Source organism: Tachysurus vachellii, chromosome 13 (genome assembly GCF_030014155.1).
Source record: "Tachysurus vachellii isolate PV-2020 chromosome 13, HZAU_Pvac_v1, whole genome shotgun sequence".
NCBI classification, from domain to species: domain Eukaryota; kingdom Metazoa; phylum Chordata; class Actinopteri; order Siluriformes; family Bagridae; genus Tachysurus; species Tachysurus vachellii.
The window spans coordinates 25401469-25416468 of NC_083472.1; the positions used below are offsets into that span (position 1 = coordinate 25401469).

Below are 15000 nucleotides of genomic sequence, written 5' to 3' on the forward strand. Positions count from 1 at the left end.
ACTCACACTCACACACACTCACACACACTCACTCTCATCTTCCTCCTCATCGTTTGTTCCTCCGCGCGGCTCGGATCAACTTTGGAAGTTTATTGTCGTTCAGAACCGAGATGGAGACGTGAGGTGAGTGTGTGTGTGTGTGTGTGTGTGTGTGTGATAGTGTGTGTGTGTGTGTGTGTGTGTGTGTGAGAGTGTGTGTGTGAGTGAGCGTGTGTGTGATAGTGTGTGTGTGCGAGTGAGCGTGTGTGTTTGAGAGTGTGTGTGGGAGAGAGAGAGTGTGTGTGTGTGTGTGAGTGAGCGTGTGAGTGTGTGAGAGAGAGTGTGTGTTTTATTTCTCATGTAGTTTCTAACGCGTCATTTTACTGTATCTTATTAACGCACGTGTTTTCTCACGTGTAGCCGATTCTCCTTTTCTAAACACGCTTAAAAACGAATTTCTAATGATAATATAAATAGTATGAAAATAAATAAACAACCTCTCGATCCTGAACGCACGTGTGATGCGGTGACAGTTCTGTGGACACACGTGACACGGACACGTTTATTTATTTATCTGACGGTTTATTTATTGCAGAAGCCGTGAAACTGTTTTGTGTCTGAAGCGTCATGTGATATTTATTCTGTCTGAGGTTTGAAATGAGAGAAGAGCTGCTTTCATCATTTATTTATTTATTTATTTATTTATTGGTTTGTTGGTATATTTTATTTATTTATTTATTTATTTATGTTTTTGTTTAAGCCTTTTTTCAGCAGCGTAACATAATTAGAAGAAGCAGCACATTGAGCCACTGACCAGCGTTCAGACACCGAGAACAGACCGAACCACTGACCTGATGTCTGTTAACATCCTCAGTTCCACACATGAGATGTTTCTGTCACGTTTATTGTGTCCAGTCTTTATCCACACACCCAGAGAGAGACTTAGTGATACAGTTTATATACATTAGTGATGTATAAGTGATGAATTATTGTCAGATTAAATATCATGATCATACTCTTATACAATGAATTCATCTGTTCTATCTGTTATATCACAGTCATATCTGCTACATAAAGAATGACATGAATTTTACTTTTTATTTATTCTTTTTTTATTATACGAGCAACAAAGGAAACGAGTTAAAAATGAGGTGTTTAATACTGTTTGTTATTTCACCGTGTACGGAGTCTTTAACAGGACTAAATCTGAAACGTGTGACGCCGCAGCATCTGATTCACTCTAATTTGTCTGTTTTCGTCTCTTTATCGTGATTAAATCGTCTATAGATCACATCGGAGTTACATTCAGTCATATATCAGGTGTCCAGGATAATCACTCAGTGCTGAGATAGAGTTATTATTATTAATTATATTATTATTAATTATATTATTATTAATTATATTATTATTAATTATATTAATATAGAGTTACTTCTAAAGGATAAAAATATGGATATGAACAATAAGAAATAGAGATTTAATGGCATCTATCTATCTATCTATCTATCTATCTATCTATCTATCTATCTATCTATCTATCTATCTATCTTTCTATCTATCTATCTTTCTATCTATCTATCTATCTGTCTGTCTGTCTGTCTGTCTGTCTGTCTGTCTGTCTGTCTGTCTATCTATCTATCTATCTATCTATCTATCAATCTATCTATCTATCTATCTATCTATCTATCTATCTATCTATCTATCTATTTGTCTATTTGTCTATCTATCTATTTTTCTATCTATCTATTTTGCTATCTGTCTATTGGTCTATCTATCTATGTCTGAATATTATTATTATTATTATTATTATTATTATTATTATTATTATTATTATTATTATTATTATTATTATTATTTTAGGATGTTTTTTCCCCCATAGTTTATTAATCTGCAGTTGTCCTAAAAATGTCCTTCAGCATTTCTGAGTCTTATCTGTTTCTCAAACCTGCTGCTCATTTATAAGACTTTCTCTTGTGTTGGTTGTTGTTCCTGATGTGTAACTGTAACTGTAATGAAACGATAACATGTTTAATCATAAAGCAGACGCAGGTCTTTATCTCACATCTGCAGTAAAGGATCTGATCTGTTTTATTAAACACATTCTGTTTTGTGTTAGAAAGAGCAGGAGCTCAGCTTTCATCATCAAACCCTCCCAGACTTTTGGCCTGCACTTTATTTGTGTGAACGTTTGAGCCGAGATTTTTATTCACCGCACGATTCAATTTCATTCCAGTTCGAGTTTCCTGAATGTGATTAGGAAACACTTTCTTATGCGTCTCATTGCATCTCAATGTCTGATTTTTTACATTATGTTTTTTTTACCGTGACCACCTGCTGCTTTAAAGTCCACTGTATTATTTTTTCCTCCTTGATGAATAAACCTCAGTGTAAAGTGTAAAGTGTAGTCTACTGTAGTGTAAAGTGTGTGCAGTGATTCTAGTGTAAAGTGACGTCTACTGTAGTGTAAAGTGTGTGTAGTGATTCTAGTGTAAAGTGACGTCTACTGTAGTGTAAAGTGTCTGTAGTGATTCTAGTGTAAAGTGTAGTCTACTGTAGTGTAAAGTGTGTGTAGTGATTCTAGTGTAAAGTGTAGTCTACTGTAGTGTAAAGTGTGTGTAGTGATTCTAGTGTAAAGTGACGTCTACTGTAGTGTAAAGTGTCTGTAGTGATTCTAGTGTAAAGTGTAGTCTACTGTAGTGTAAAGTGTGTGTAGTGATTCTAGTGTAAAGTGTAGTCTACTGTAGTGTAAAGTGTGTGCAGTGATTCTAGTGTAAAGTGACGTCTACTGTAGTGTAAAGTGTCTGTAGTGATTCTAGTGTAAAGTGACGTCTACTGTAGTGTAAAGTGTCTGTAGTGATTCCAGTGTAAAGTGAAGTCTACTGTAGTGTAAAGTGTGTGTAGTGATTCTTCTTCTACAGAAAGGTTTTTACTGTAAGTCTGATTACGGCATTTTGTGTCTCCATGCAGCTTCTTTCAGGACAGAATCTCAAAGCATTTGATTTTTTTACTGCTTTGTTATATTTGTGTGAGTATAAGTGTGTGTGTATGTGTATTTGTGTGTATAAGTGTGTGTGTGTATTTGTGTGTATAAGTGTGTATGTATTTGTGTGTGTATAAGTGTGTATGTATTTGTGTGTGTATAAGTGTGTATGTATTTGTGTGAGTATAAGTGTGTATGTATTTGTGTGAGTATAAGTGTGTATGTATTTGTGTGTATAAGTGTGTATGTATTTGTGTGTATAAGTGTGTATGTATTTGTGTGTATAAGTGTGTATGTATTTGTGTGTATAAGTGTGTATGTATTTGTGTGTATAAGTGTGTATGTATTTGTGTGTGTTTAAGTGTGTATGTATTTGTGTGTGTATAAGTGTGTATGTATTTGTGTGTATAAGTGTGTATGTATTTGTGTGAGTATAAGTGTGTATGTATTTGTGTGTATAAGTGTGTATGTATTTGTGTGTATAAGTGTGTATGTATTTGTGTGTATAAGTGTGTATGTATTTGTGTGTATAAGTGTGTATTCTCTATGAAGTCTCTGAGTTTGCAGTATACAGTTTATAGTTTCAGAAAGCAGGATTCACAAAGACATTATTATTATTATTATTATTATTATTATTATTATTATTATTATTATTATTATTATTATTATTATTATTTTATTATTATTTTCTTTATTTGGTTCTTTTATATGACTTTTTTTCCTGTGCTTTAAAAAATAAATAATTAAACAGTGAAATCCAGATTAGCAGCACATTTATTTATATTGGAATAATTTATATAAATATGTGTGTATATATTTATTTGTATATTGATACAGTAACGTGGGAGATCAGCGTAATGTTGTGTTGTGATGTGACGAGACATGATGTGATGTGCTGAGATGACTTGTGATTTGACGTGACGAGACGTGACGTGACGTGACGAGACGTGACAAGACGTGACGTGACGTGACGTGACGAGACGTAGCGAAAACAAAAACAAACACGGAGAAGTGCGACAGAGAAAAACTCCCTGTAACAGAGATGTTCTTGTTTCCTGATGTAGTTTAAGTTAAGCAGTCAGACGCCGTACAGAAAAGCTTTGTTGATAAAACTGCTCCATCTGTATAGTTATTTTGTCCAGAATATTTTTTTCAGAAGCTTTTAAAATGTTCACATTTAAAGATGTAAATTAATCCACATCATCAAATATGATTTAGTCATGATATGTTTCATAGACTTGTACTGTGTGTGAGACTGAAGCACCAGGATCAGGATTAAGATAAGGATTAGGCCTAGGAATGGGATTAATCTAAAGATCAGGATTAAGATCAAGATTAAGTTTGGGCTCAGTATCGTTGGATGTCTCCGTGTTAGTCCTGTGTTGTAGACGATACAGATGAGATGTTATCACTGTTTGTCCTGAACTGTAAAATCTACAGGATCAGGATTAAGATCAGGATTAGGACCATAATCACAAGGTTCTAGGTTATAAATCAGGACTCAGAGCAGGATCAGGTTCACAATAAGGATCATGTGCATGTGGAGAAAACCAAAGATCAGTTGCGTAGCTCAACTATGAACACCAGGAGCTTTCCCTGTATACGTCCTGATGGAACTCTTATAGAAGCCACAGACTGTTTAAAAACCCATAAATACTCATATTATAATAATTGTTTATATGTTTGTCCTCCACGTCATCAGGATAGCAAACATACAAGTTTATTAGCAAAATAAATCTAAATAAAAAAACAGTTACAGTGTAGAAAAAGTCTAAATCTGCCAGATTAGTATTTTTTAATCGGACTAATCAGACTTTAAATTCTTAAGCTTCAGTGTTCAGTTTTAAGTAGTATAATGTGCTAATTTATGAAAATATCCAATCTGGCTACACTGCGTTACGGCTGTTAATTCAGTCCCATGGTGTTAGCTCTAGTTGTGAATTTGTCAGTCTGCTCAGTGTTTCCTTACCTGCCACTTGCACTAAATTTCAATTAAAACCCCCTTAACGGCTGTTTTGATGTCGTGAGTAATTGCGTTGCTCGTAAAAGACAATTAACACCTGATGAGCTTCTTCCCAACATCGCTAATGTATTGCTGAGTGAGTGCAAGAAACACGACAAGGACATGATCGTTTCAGCCTGAGACCATTCATCATAATCATCATAATCTTCTTCAAAACACACACACACACACACACACACACACACACACACACACACACACACACACACACACACACACACACACACGCAGAGCTCATTAAAAACCTTCAGTGTTGTTTGATTGCTCCAATTGATTTGATTGATTTTGTGGGAAATTGTGTTAATTCATGCTGCAGGAATAAAATGTCTGTGCCTTTAGGTTCATCAGTGTGTGTTATGTGAGAGTGTGTGTGTGTGCGTGTGTGTCAGAGATAGAGAGAGAGTGTGTTTGTGTGTGTTTGTGTGTGTGTGCACTGCTTCTTACAGTGAATCTATGATGGCACCTTCAGCCTTTAGCTCCATAAATAATAGTGAAAGTGAAAGCTCTGTTCCTGTGTGTGTGTGTCAGAGAGAGTGTGAGTTTGTGAGAGAGAGTGAGTGTGTGTGTGAGAGAGTGTGTGTGAGAATGTGTGTGTGCGTGTGAGAGAGAATGTGAGTGTGTGTGAGTGTGTGTGTGAGTGTGTGTGTGAGAGTGTGTGTGAGAGTGTGAGTGTGTGTGTGAGAGTGTGTGAGTGTGTGCAGGTGGGCAGACACATGCAAGATTGAACAGTTTGTTGAATAATTTATCTCTGGTTTGTTTGAGAGTTTTCATCAGCAGCAGTGACGTGACGACGCCTTCACACTCAACAAATCAATGGCATTAAGAGTCGTTTTGAGGTAAAGACGAGACGAGATGAGATGAGACGAGACGAGACGAGACAGTAGGAACAGGTGTAGAGTTTTACATGTTTTCTAAACTGAATGGTTTATACCTGAACCTCATTGAAGATTTATTCAGTTACACTTTTTTTTACTGTCCTGGGACGTAATTTATTCATCAAACAACCAGGCTGTAAGAATTACACTGAACACATTGCACAGCTTTCAGACTACACTCACATCCAAGGACAAGATTAAATACATAAATGTGACAGTATTCATTAACAAATAATAATATCACGTCTTTAAGGTCAACAAGAGCTGCATCTGAGACTTGGACTGACTCCTAAAACATCTGGCAACCCCGGGGACTGAACTGCATGCATGTTGTTAATAATGTGAATGTGGATCAGCTGCAGCGTAACTGGACACTGAACACCAGGAACTTTCCTCCTGGAAACACTGACATCACTTAGGGACTTAACACCATAACCCAGTCTGCACACGGAACTCCCTCTCTCTCTCCCTCTCCCTCTCTCTCTCTCTCTCTCTCTCTCTCTCTCTCTCTCTCTCTCTCTCTCTCTCTCTCTCACTTTAGGAATTGTGCACTTCTCCCTGCAGCTTTCTACCCGCTACACTCGATTCTTATTACCTAACGCCCACGTTCACTTTAAACCTCCATCATCAGATTTCAAGTTCCTAATCGACTTAGCTCTACCTACCATTATGAACTACACACACACACACACCCACACACACACACACACACACACACACACACACACACACACACACACACACACACGCACTCTCTCTCTCTCTCAGATGCTGGTTTACTTTCTGTTAAAACAACAGAATCATTTATCTCAGGATATTAAAGCTCGGTTCTTAAGTTTTGTTTGGTGTTTCTCAGGTTTCTTTCACGTCTGCAGTGTTAAGTGTGTTTGAACACAACACTGGCATGTAGTCTCCCTGTGTGCAGGTCTTTAGTCAGGTGACACAATCGTGTTCTGTTCGCACCTGAGTGAGATGCGACTGCAGCGACTTAGTGATTTGACTCTGAGTCGATTCACTTGCAGGAAGTGATTTTTTTGTAGATATTTTGTGAGCTGATCAGCTTGAGCCTCAGAGCTGTAGTGCTGCAGAAACGTCTTTGTTTGTATAGAGATATAAATGTGTGGATGTGACCTCAGGTCTTCTATCTGAATTTGGATCTTCTTTGTTCAGGGTATCAGAACAGGAGCGTATTCTGGAGCTGGGAATAGTGCTGATCTTTGATTGGTCAAATTTAAATGTCAGTGAATTTTCCTGATAATAATAATGTCATGTTTCTAATATTTTTTTTCTGCATTGTTTGATTATAGTTTAATGTTTTAGATTTATTTAATATTATTGTTTACAATCAGCTTTTACATAAAATTCACCTTTTCTCGTTCACACTAATTAGTGCTGACAATAAATACATCAAATTTCCAACATGTACTTAAATGCTTGTTTATATTCATTTAAAATGTGCACCAACGTTTTAAAGCTGCAAAATATATTAAATGTTCTGAGCTTCAAAATCTAGTTAAATCTCATCAACTATAAAACACTGATTTTCTTTATTCGAGAAGGGAAAATGTTGATTTTTTGAGAGGATCTGATCAAACCGATCACTAAGGTGTTGGGTTTGTGTATAAAAGCAGATGTCAGACTTCCTCCTGCAGTCGTCTGCTGTACTGAAATAAGTAGAAAAGATCTGAAGTACAGACTGGAGCGTCGTGTCTCAGGAGCAGGAACAGGACGTGAAGTGTGGAACGTTCTGCAGACGCTGCTCGTTTCCTGCAGCAGGAAAAGGTCAAACTTTATACGGCGTCTCGTCTCTGAACTGCGTCCTCAGATTAACACGTATAAAACCCCACAGAGCCGTAACGCAGGACCCAGAGGGTGCGTTGTGGTGTGTGGTGTAAATAACAGGGTGATGAACACAGTAATAAACACACTAATGTCCTGAACACACTAACAAATAATAAGTATGTTCATGGTTTAAATTAACACATCAACACAAGAATCTAATTTAAAACGTTAATTTAAAACGTTACTGAACAAAATTAACACTTTCAAAACTAAACGAACTTTGCAGTTGAACATTAACACCATGCAATGAATTCATGGGTAGAATGCAGAATTAACACGCTGCAGAATTAACCCTGAATTAACACTGAAATTTTTTCAGGCTACAAAGTTGTATTAATTGAAATGATACGAGTTAAAACTCTGATTTAAATTTTTAATACTTTGTACAAACTGAGTACACGACACCTTACACAACCTCACAACTGTATGTTAACACTCTCATTTAACACGCTGAGTGTGTGTGTGTGTGCGTGATGTCACTAAATAAAGTCAGCGGTTTAAACCAATCAGGTCTGATATACTAATAAGGAAGGGAATCGTGGTTGCTATGGTAACGGGTTTGGGTGGCTGTGAAATAAATAAAGGAGAAGGTGAGGATGGAGACCCTGTCGCTCTGCAGTCCCACTCGAGTCCACCTGTGACCCGGCAGTGTTGTTGACGACTGCAGGAGGACGCTGGGGGCGTTTCTGATTTACATATTCATGTTTATTCATACATCCTTGAATTGTTAATGAGGGTGAAAGGTGTAGAGATGTTTCTCTGCCATTGTTCGCCTTTTGTTCCCTTTGCATTAACAGCCACATTACACAATGCCATTCGACACAGATTATGGAGATGATAAATACTTTCAGTACTTTAATATTCAGATGTGTTTTGTGTGTGAAAGCTTTGACACAGGAGTCAGATGTTAGAAAGCAATTTTTATGACTTTCACTGAGAGAAAACTGAAGGTTATTGTTATTGATCTGAGTGATTACACTGAACATTATTTCACTGAACATTACATCACTGAACATTACATCAAATTGGCAAAACAGTACAATTTGCTCGATGTCTCCTGCTGTGCACGATTATTGGATAAGTGTTAATCTAAACTAGTGAAAAGCAGTTATTTCCGATTGACTCAGAAAATGTGTGTGTGTGTGTGTGTGTGTGTGTGTGTGTGTTAAAGCCTTGAATTATCCTTCATTGATGTATAACGACACACTGATTTGAAAGGACAGGAAGGTAAAGAGTAATCGATGACTGCGAGTCTCTGGGGAAAATCACACATTGATGGATTCCTGTAAGGTCTCCGGAGGTGTTTCACCTTCACTACACACATCACCTCCATGTCTGTTTCCTTTTAATGTTCTGATCTGCTCAGGTGTCTGACACCATCAGGAAACACAGGTGAACTAATTTAATGAGCTTTACTGATTGATAATGAAAATGAGAATCGTTACACAGATGAAAACTCTTTATCGTTGCAGGATATTTGACCTCCTTCAGTCTTTATTCGCTCTTTTCAAATGAATAGTAAATGAAATGTAAAGTTCTCTGTCCTGAAGATGCCTGAACTCAGCAGCTCTGTGGTGTAAACTGTCATAGAGAGCGACACGTATTAATAAAGTGTGAGTCTGCGCAGATTCAGTTGGTTTTCTGCAGTTAAATTTAGAGTGTTGTAAATAATCTGTATTCAGTAAAACACACGTGAACAACGTTGTTATGAATCCAGAGTTTATTGAAGCTCCTTCTGTTACATGGAAGAAAATTGAAGCTCTGTGATCGATGTGGTTCAGTGATGATGGAGTTACTGGGATTATATTAACCTCTGATCTTCTTATTGAAGATTTTCCTTCATGTTCGTGTTATGTGTGTGTTATGTGTGTGTTATGTGTGTGTTATATGTGTATTATATGTGTGTTATGTGAGAGTTATGTGTGTGTTATGTGTGTGTTATGTGTGTGTTATGTGAGTGTTATGTGTGTGTTATGTGTGTTATATGTGTATTATATGTGTGTTATGTGAGAGTTATGTGTGTGTTATGTGTGTGTTATGTGTGTGTTATGTGAGTGTTATGTGTGTGTTATGTGTGTGTTATATGTGTATTATATGTGTGTTATGTGAGAGTTATGTGTGTGTTATGTGTGTGTTATGTGTGTGTTATGTGAGTGTTATGTGTGTGTTATGTGTGTGTTATATGTGTATTATATGTGTGTTATGTGAGAGTTATGTGTGTGTTATGTGTGTGTTATGTGTGTGTTATGTGTGTGTTATGTGAGTGTTATGTGTGTGTTATGTGTGTGTTATATGTGTATTATATGTGTGTTATGTGAGAGTTATGTGTGTGTTATGTGTGTGTTATGTGTGTGTTATGTGAGTGTTATGTGTGTGTTATGTGTGTGTTATATGTGTATTATATGTGTGTTATGTGAGAGTTATGTGTGTGTTATGTGTGTGTTATGTGTGTGTTATGTGTGTGTTATGTGTGTTATGTGAGAGTTATGTGTGTGTTATGTGTGTGTTATATGTGTATTATATGTGTGTTATGTGAGAGTTATGTGTGTGTTATGTGTGTGTTATGTGTGTATTATATGTGTGTTATGTGAGAGTTATGTGTGTGTTATGTGTGTGTTATGTGTGTGTTATGTGTGTTATATGTGTATTATATGTTGTGTTATGTGAGAGTTATGTGTGTGTTATATGTGTGTTATGTGAGAGTTATGTGTGTGTTATGTGTGTATTATATGTGTGTTATGTGAGAGTTATGTGTGTGTTATGTGTGTGTTATGTGAGTGTTATGTGTGTGTTATGTGTGTGTTATATGTGTATTATGTGTGTATTATATGTGTGTTATGTGTGTGTTATGTGTGTGTTATGTGTGTGTTATGTGTATTATATGTGTGTTATGTGAGAGTTATGTGTGTGTTATGTGTGTGTTATGTGTGTGTTATGTGTGTATTATATGTGTGTTATGTGTGTGTTATGTGTGTGTTATGTGTGTTATATGTGTATTATATGTGTGTTATGTGAGAGTTATGTGTGTGTTATGTGTGTGTTATGTGTGTTATATGTGTATTATATGTGTGTTATGTGAGAGTTATGTGTGTGTTATGTGTGTGTTATGTGTGTGTTATGTGTGTATTATATGTGTGTTATGTGTGTGTTATGTGTGTGTTATGTGTGTTATATGTGTATTATATGTGTGTTATGTGAGAGTTATATGTGTGTTATGTGAGAGTTATGTGTGTGTTATGTGTGTGTTATGTGTGTATTATATGTGTGTTATATGTGTGTTATGTGTGTATTACAGTATATGTGTGTTTTATGTGTGTGTTATGTGAGTGTTATGTTTGTGTTATGTGTGTTGTGTTATGTGTTTTGTATATATATATATATATATATATATATATATATATATATATATATATTGTGTGTGTGTGTGTGTTGTGTGTGTGTTGTGTGTGTTTTGTATATATATTGTGTGTGTTGTGTGTGTGTTGTGTGTGTTTTGTATATATTGTGTGTGTTGTGTGTGTTTTGTATATATATTGTGTGTGTGTTGTGTGTGTTTTGTATATATATTTTGTGTGTTTTGTGTGTGTGTTGTGTGTGTTTTGTATATATATTGTGTGTGTTGTGTGTGTTTTGTATATATATTTTGTGTGTTTTGTGTGTTGTGTGTGTTGTGTGTGTTTTGTATATATATTTTGTGTGTGTGTGTTGTGTGTGTTGTGTGTGTTTTGTATATATATATTGTGTGTTGTGTGTGTTGTGTGTGTTTTGTATATATATTTTGTGTGTTTTGTGTGTGTGTGTTGTGTGTGTTGTGTGTGTTTTGTATATATATTTTGTGTGTTTTGTGTGTTATGTGTGTGTTTTGTATAGATATTGTGTGTGTTGTGTGTGTTATGTGTGTGTTTTGTATAGATATTGTGTGTTGTGTGTGTTGTGTGTGTTTTGTATATATATTTTGTGTGTTTTGTGTGTGTGTGTGTGTTGTGTGTGTTGTGTGTGTTTTGTATATATACTTTGTGTGTTTTGTGTGTTATGTGTGTGTTTTGTATAGATATTGTGTGTGTTGTGTGTGTTATGTGTGTGTTTTGTATAGATATTGTGTGTGTTGTGTGTGGTATGTGTGTGTTTTGTATAGATATTGTGTGTTGTGTGTGTTATGTGTGTGTTTTGTGTGTGTGTGTTGTGTGTTATGTGTGTGTTTTGTATAGATATTGTGTGTGTTGTGTGTGTTATGTGTGTGTTTTGTATAGATATTGTGTGTTGTGTGTGTTGTGTGTGGTATGTGTGTGTTTTGTATAGATATTGTGTGTTGTGTGTGTTGTGTGTGTGTTTTGTATAGATATTGTGTGTTGTGTGTGTTGTGTGTGTGTACACAGTGTCTGTAGGTGTTGGTGATGAAGCGTGTTCTCCCTCACAGGTGTGTTCAGGTTTGTTTTGAGGTTGCTGCATGTTCAGTATCTTTAACACCGTCTGGAGGTCAGAAGACGAGGACGAGTCACACGGCTGATTGGATCTGACCTGCTTTCTGATTCTGTGTGCTTATGTGTCTCAAGCTGTGAAGGTGAACACTAGTGATGAGCTCAATTACTCATTAGTGTCAGCAGCGTTCAGGCAATAAATCTGTAAACAAACCTTTATTCTGTCTGTTGGGCTTTATTTTAAATTCACACTAAGCGCTAACAGCTAACAACTAACACACACTGACTGCTCCTCTGTCCAGCTCTCAGCATCCTGTCTGTGATGTTCTGAGTCTGAACCACACCTGTGATTAACACACACACACCACGCTGCTGCTGAGTTCTGTGTTCTGACCTTATTGTTACTGTAACAACAGCTTATTTACACCGACGTGTACAGCACACAATCTTTCTGTCATTTCCTTAATAATGTGTGGTGAAAGATTCTACAGTGTGAGGAGATGTGTGTGTGTGTGTGTGTGTGTGATGTGCTGAAGGAGTCTCCAGTGTGAGGAGATGTGTGTGTGTGTGTGTGTGATGTGCTGAAGGAGTCTCCAGTGTGAGGAGATGTGTGTGTGTGTGTGTGTGTGTGATGTGCTGAAGGAGTCTCCAGTGTGAGGAGATGTGTGTGTGTGTGTGTGTGTGTGATGTGCTGAAGGAGTCTCCAGTGTGAGGAGATGTGTGTGTGTGTGTGTGTGTGTGTGTGTGATGTGCTGAAGGAGTCTCCAGTGTGAGGAGATATGTGTGTGTGTGTGTGTGTGTGTGTGTGTGATGTGCTGAAGGAGTCTCCAGTGTGAGGAGATGTGTGTGTGTGTGTGTGTGTGTGTGTGTGTGTGATGTGCTGAAGGAGTCTCCAGTGTGAGGAGATGTGTGTGTGTGTGTGTGTGTGTGTGATGTGCTGAAGGAGTCTCCAGTGTGAGGAGATGTGTGTGTGTGTGTGTGTGTGTGTGTGTGTGTGTGTGATGTGCTGAAGGAGTCTCCAGTGTGAGGAGATGTGTGTGTGTGTGTGTGTGTGATGTGCTGAAGGAGTCTCCAGTGTGAGGAGATGTGTGTGTGTGTGTGTGTGTGTGATGTGCTGAAGGAGTCTCCAGTGTGAGGAGATGTGTGTGTGTGTGTGTGTGTGTGTATGTGTGTGTGTGTGTGTGTGAGTTTAAACATGTGCTTTAGTGTACAGAGTGTGTGTTAGCATTGCACCCTGAATCCTAAACTCTATCACTTTGTTCAAGTTCAGTCCTTCTGCAGTCCCTGGGGATATGTGTGTGTGTTTGTGTGTGTGTTTGTGTGTGTGTGTGTGTGTGTGTGTGTGTGTGTGTGTTTTATGTTTGTTGTAAATGCCCTACAATCGGGATTCTGAGCTGCAGACAGTGCACTTTTTTGATCCCCTTTAGCATCTTCCTCCTACATAGACCTTAATTTCTCTCTCCCTCCTGCTGTGTATGAATGTGTGTGTGTGTGTGTGTGTGTGTGTGTGTGTGTGTGTGTGTGTTTGAGAATGATTCTCCATGGACCATGATTTTCTCCCAAGCTGCCTCTGCAGTTCACCCAGAGAAATTCCTTTAACCCTTTCTGGTGTAAATACATTATTAATAAACACACACACACACACACACACACACACACACACACACTCACACACACACACACACACACACACACACACTCAGATGTGACTATGCATAGAGATCGTCCATCAAACTCCAGAGAGCATGTAAAGAAGGGATTAGATCTCAGACAGGTCAGAGAACATCGAGCACTAAAGCAGAACCCTGTAACTGCTGAGAAGACCAGAGTGAGAGCACGTGTAGATAACACCATGTTCCTCATGTGGTTTCTCTGAATAATCCTCTAAATACGCATTCAGTGGCGTTCAGTGGATGGTCTGATTGTGGTCTGGACTCATGGTTGGATTTGACGTCATTCTGGATCGGACAGTTTTTTGTTTTTAGATGGTTGTTTCCAGCTCCTTGGTCGTCACCACGCCGTGTGTTTAAGTGTGAAGATGTGGATTTATTCTGTCATGCAGTCACAACCTTTTTACATTTTTAATCATCAATAATTTATTGATTTTTCATTTCTTCACTTCAACATTGTGAGATATTTTTTGTGTAGATTCACGACGTAAAATCCAAGTGAAGTTTGTGAGTAAAGTTTCCTCATTGTGTGTTTATATTTATGTCGCTTATTTTTATAAGAAAAATGTGTGTATGTTAATGTAATAACACAGAAATCAACTGCTGAAGATTGTGTGTTTAAGTGTCCTGGTCATTTCTCCTGAATTCTGGCTGTAATTCAGTAAACTTTTGTAGACTTGTGTAAACTTGTATAAACTTGTATAAACTTGTATAAACTGTGGGGATGTGGTAGCTCAGTGGTTAAGGTCTTGGGCTACTGATCAGAAGGTCATGAGTTCAAACCCCAGGTCCACCAAACTGCCACTGCTGGGCCCCTGAGCAAGGCCCTTAACCCTCAGTTGTTCAGTTGTAAGTCACTCTGGATAAGGGGGTCTGCTAAATGCCTAAATGTCTGCTAAATGTGTAGACTTGTGTAGACTTGTATAGACTTGTGTAGACTTGTATAGACTTGTGTAGACTTGTATAGACTTGTGTAGACTTGTATAGACTTGTGTAGACTTGTATAGACTTGTCCTCACTCGCTGTCACCACACTACAGTCTGCGTCTCTCAGATCCTCCAGCACTCCTGTGATAAATGATCAAATCTCAGTCACTTCCCTGGTGCAGAATTAAAGATTCACGTCAGACTCGACAGCCGAGTGTTTCTTACATAATCCTGACCTACATAACCTACAGAAACATGAGCCGACTGGAGAGGAGCTTTTATCAGAA

At 37.5% G+C, this 15000-nt stretch overlaps 1 protein-coding gene across 2 annotated transcripts in view; it reads left to right on the forward strand.

Annotated features, from left to right (window-relative positions):
* si:dkey-237h12.3 (teneurin-3) overlaps positions 1–15000 on the forward strand; it is a 103693-nt gene that overhangs the window by 5 nt on the left and 88688 nt on the right. For both annotated transcript variants that reach the window (XM_060884673.1, XM_060884674.1), the window contains exon 1: positions 1–123. This exon is cut by the window's left edge and continues 5 nt beyond it. The gene's annotated coding sequence lies outside the window, so the exon portion shown is untranslated. The remainder of the gene's footprint in view (positions 124–15000) is intronic.